Source organism: Leptonychotes weddellii, chromosome 11 (genome assembly GCF_054177405.1).
Source record: "Leptonychotes weddellii isolate Sample4059 chromosome 11, ASM5417740v2, whole genome shotgun sequence".
Lineage (NCBI taxonomy): Eukaryota > Metazoa > Chordata > Mammalia > Carnivora > Phocidae > Leptonychotes > Leptonychotes weddellii.
In genome coordinates, this window is record NC_138379.1 from 95,169,800 (window position 1) to 95,174,724 (window position 4,925).

At 37.5% G+C, this 4,925-nt stretch overlaps 1 pseudogene; it reads left to right on the plus strand.

Moving 5' to 3' along the window:
* The first annotated feature begins 3,825 nt into the window (after positions 1–3,825).
* Positions 3,826–4,706, plus strand: LOC145716033 (olfactory receptor 2B8-like; annotated as a pseudogene).
* Positions 4,707–4,925: the final 219 nt, after the last annotated feature.

Consider the following 4,925-nt stretch of genomic DNA (forward strand, 5'->3'; position numbering starts at 1 on the left):
GATCAAGAGTCGGATGCTCAACTGAGTGTTATACACAACTATTGAATCATTGAACACTACGTCAAAAACTAATGATGTACTATATGATGGTTAGCTGAACATAATACAATAAAATAAAACATCTTATTCTCTTAAAAAAAAAAGGAAGAGTTGGATGTGCAACCAACTGAGCCACCCAGGTGCCCCTAGAGTTGAACAAGAAATAAAGAGCTTCCCAGACAAACAAAAGTTAAAGGAGTTCACCACCACTGACCTGGCCTTACAAAGAAATGTTGAAGGGACTTCTTCAAGTGGAGAAAAAAAAAAAAACATAAAAAGAAGTAAAAAAATTATTAAAGAAAATATTTCACTGAGTAAAAGCAAACATACAGAAAAAGTGGTAGATCAATTAGTATGAAGGTTAAAAGACGTATGTGTTAAAATCAATTCTCTAAAAATTAGGTTAAGGGACTCAGAAAATAAAAATATGCAAAATACAACATATACATAAAACATGAAGGGGAGTAGAAATGAAGTCCTTTTAGAATGGATTCAAACTTAAGTGACCAGCAACTTAATATGGAGTGTCGTATAGTTGGGATGTTCCATATGAATCTCATGGTCACCACAAAATCAAACCCATGACAGATAGACAAAACAGAGAGAAAAAAAGCTAAGCATAACCCAAAAGAATGTCACCAGTCACCAGGAAAAGAGAATATGTGAAACAGTAAGGAACAGAGAAAAACTACAAGAACAAGCAGAAGAAATTAACAAAGTGACCATAAGTACATACTTGTCAATAATTACTTTAAATATAAATGGTCTAAATGCTCCAATTAAAAGACATAGCAGGACTGAATGGATAAAAAAGATCCATCTATATGCTGCCTACAAGAAACTCAGACCTAGTACAGGTAGAGATTGAGAGGGAAGGTATTGAAAAAGATACTCCATGAAAATTGAAGTTTTAAAAAAAATAGCCAAGATAGCAATACTTATATCAGACAAAATAGACTTTTAAGACAAACACTGTAGCAAGAGACAAAGGTTATTTCATAATGATAAAGAGGTCAATCTAATGAGAGGATGTAACAGTTGTACACTGGGTGTTATATGTAAGTAATGAATCACTAAATTCTTCTCCTGAGACTAATATTATGTTATATGCTAACTAACTAGATTTTAAATAAAAACTTGAGGGGGCGCCTGGGTGGCTCAGTTGGTTAAGTGTCTGCCTTCGGCTCAGGTCATGATCTCAGGGTCCTGGGATTGAGCCCTGCATCTGGCTCCCCACTCAGCAGGGAGTCTGCTTCTCCCTCTCCCTCTGTTCTCTCTCTCTCAAATAAATAAAACTTTAAAATAAATAAATAAAAACTTGAAACATTAAAAGGAAAAGAATATAACAATTGTAAATATCTATGCACCCAACTTCTTTGGAACATCTAAATACATAAATATCAACAGATTTATTATTTTATTTTATTTATTATTTTATTTTTTCTCCCAAGATTTTACTTAAATTCAAGTTAGTTAACATATAGCATAGTATTGGTTTCAGGAGTAGAATTTAGTGATTCATCATTTGTATATAACACCCAGGGCTCACCACACCAGGTACCCTCTTTAATGCCCATCACCCATTTAGCCCATTCTCTGACCCACCTCCCTTCCAGAAACCCTCAGTTTGTTCTCTATAGTTAAGACTCCCTTATGGTTTGCCTCCATGTCTGTGTTTATCTTATGTTAGTTTCCCTTCCTTTCCCCTATGTTCATCTGTTTTGTTTCTGAAATTCTACATATGAGTGAAATCATATGATATTTGTCTTTCTCTGCCTGACTTATTTCACTTAGCAGAATATACTCTAGTTCCATCCATGTCATTGCAAATGGCAAGATTTCATTCTTTTTGATGGCTGAGGAATATTCCATTGTGCGTGCGTGTGTGTGTGTGTGTGTGTGTGTATTCTTTATCCATTCATCAGTTTATGGACATTTGGTCTCTCTCCATAGTTTGGCTATTGTTGATAACGCTGCTATAAACATTGAGGAGCATGTGTCCCTTCGAATCAGTATTTTTGTATCCTTTGGATAAATACCTAGTAGTGCAATTCCTGGGTCATATGGTAGTTCTATTTTTAACTGTTCTCCACAGTGGCTATACCAGTTTGCATTCCCACCAACAATGTAAGAGGGTTCCCCTTTCTCCACATCCTCTCCAACACCTGTTGTTTCCTGTGTTGTTGATATTAGTCATTCTGACTGGTGTGAGGTGGTATCTCATTGTGGTTTTGATTTGCATTTCCCTGATGATGAGTGATGTTGAGCATTTCTTCATGTGTCTGTTGGCCATTTGTGTATCTTCTTTGGAGAAGTGTCTGTTCATGTCTTTTGCCCATTTCTTGACTGGATTTTTTGTGGTTTAGGTGTTGAGTTTGATAAGTTCTTTGTAGATTTTAGATACTAGCCCTTTATCTGATTAGACATTTACAAATCTCTTCTCCCATTCTGTTTGTTGCCTTTTAGTTTTGTTGACTGTTTCCTTTGCTGTGCAAAAGCTTTTTATCTTGATGATGTCCCAATAGTTCATTTTTGCTTTTGTTTCCCTTGCCTTTGGAGATGTGTCTAGCAAGAAGTTGCTGTGGCTGAGATTAAAGAGGTTTTTGCCTGTGTTCTCCTCTGGGACTTTGATGGACTCCTGTCTCACATTTAGTTCTTTCATTCATTTTGAGTTTATTTTCCTTTGTGATGTAAGAAAATGGTCTAGTTTCATTCTTCTGCATGTGGCTGTCCAATTTTCCTAACACCACTTGTTGAAGAGACTGTCTTTTTTCCATTGAATATTCTTTCCTGCTTTGTTGAAGATGAGTTGACCCATAGAGTTGAGGGTCCATTCTGTTCCACCTATCTTTGTGTCTGTTTTTGTGCCAATACCACAGTATCTTGATGATTACAGCTTCGTAATATGGCTTGAAGTCCAGAATTGTGATGCCACCAGCTTTTCCTTCTATTTCTATTTTTGGAAACAGCTTCAGTAGAATAGGTATTATTTCTTCCTTAAATGTTTGGTAGAATTCCCCTGGGAAGCCATCTGGTCCTGGACTCAGATTTTTTATTACTGCTTCAATTTCTTTGCTGGTTATGGGTCTGTTCAAGTTTTCTGTTTCTTCTTGTTTCAGTTTTGGTAGTTTATACGTCTCTAGGAATGCATCCATTTCTTCCAGATTGCCTAATTTTTTGGCATATAGTTGCTCATAATATGTTCTTAAATTTGTTTGTATTTCTTTGGTGTTATTTGTGATCTCTCCTCTTTTATTCATGATTTTATTAATTAGGGTCCTTTCTCTTTTCTTAATTTTTAATTTAAATTCAATTTAATTAACATATACTGTATTATTAGTTTCTAAGGTGGAATTTAGTGATTCAACAGTTGCATATACTACCTTGTGCTCATTACTTCAAGTGCCCTCCTTAATGCCCATTACCCAGTTACCTCATCCCAACCACCTCCCTTCCAGCAACCCTCAGTTTGTTTCCTAGAGTTAAGAGTCTAATGGTTTGCTTCCCTCTCTGTTTTAATCTTACTTTATTTTTCCTTCTCCTATGTTCATCTGTTTTGTTTCTTAAATTCTACTTATGAGTGAAATCATATGGTATTTGTTTTTCTCTGACTGACTTACTTTGCTTAGCATAATACCTTCTAGTTCCATCCACGTTGTTGCAAATGGCAAGATTTCATTCTTTTTGATGGCTGAGTAATATTCCATTGTATAAATATTCCACAGAAGATATCTTTTAAAAATCCCTAAATGCTTGGTCTTGACAGGAGACATGTGCTAACAGAGGATGGAACAGAAAAATGGCTATTTTTTTTTCCACTGATTTTATCATGCTGGATTTATCTGAGTGGCCTCAACTGGAGTTAGTCCTCTTTTTGGTTCTTCTGATCTTCTATATGTTCACTTAGTTGGGAAACACAACCATCATTGCATTGTCCCACTTTGATCCACATCTCATGTACTTTTTCCTTTCTGACCTAAGCTTTCTGGACCTGTATTACATGACCAGCATTGTTCCATAGTTACTGGTTCATCTCAGGGGAGCAGAGAATTCTATTTCCTTCAGTGGCTGTGTAGCTCATCCATTCCTCTTTCTTGGATTGGGAGGCACAGAATGCATTCTCTTAGGGGTCATGGGATTTGACTGCTACTCAGCCACCTTCAGGCCCCTGCACTACATAGTGATCATGCACCTCTGTCTCTGTGCCCTGCTGGCTTCTGCATCATGGTCCACTGGTTTTGCCAACTCCTCATTTGAGACAGTGCTCATCTTCCTTTTACCACTTTGTGGGAGAAATTAAATAGACCCACCTCTTTTGTGAGGTCCCCCTGATGTTCAAGCTTGTCTGTGTCGGCACCAATGTGTATGAGTCAGAGATCTTCTTTTTCAGCATGATCTTTCTTTTCATTCCTGTGGTGTTAAATCATCTCCTATGGTCGATTGTCAGGGCAGTCCTAAGAAGTAAGTCAGCTGCAGGGCAGATGAAAGTGTTTGGGACATGTGTGTCCCAGCTCACAGTGTTCTCCCTGTTCTATGCCATGACCATCTCTACCTTCCTCCAGCCCAGCAACAACTAATCCCAGGATCAGGGCAAGTTCATTTCTCTCTTCTACACCATGGTCACTCCCATGGTCAACCCCATCATATATACACTGGAAAACGGATGAGATGGGAGGTAGGAAGAAGGATCTTTGGAGGGCCATGACTTCAGATGACTGGGCAGGGAAGACCCTTTGATGGAAGACTTTAAATGCCAGAGCCATTAAGATGTCTCTGTCTTGCATATGTCATCCAAACTTTCGCCTGATAACTCTCAAGGGAATTTCTTTACCTCATTGTTTTATGCAAATGAGTGTTCAAAATCTAAGTTCATGGATCCATATAGC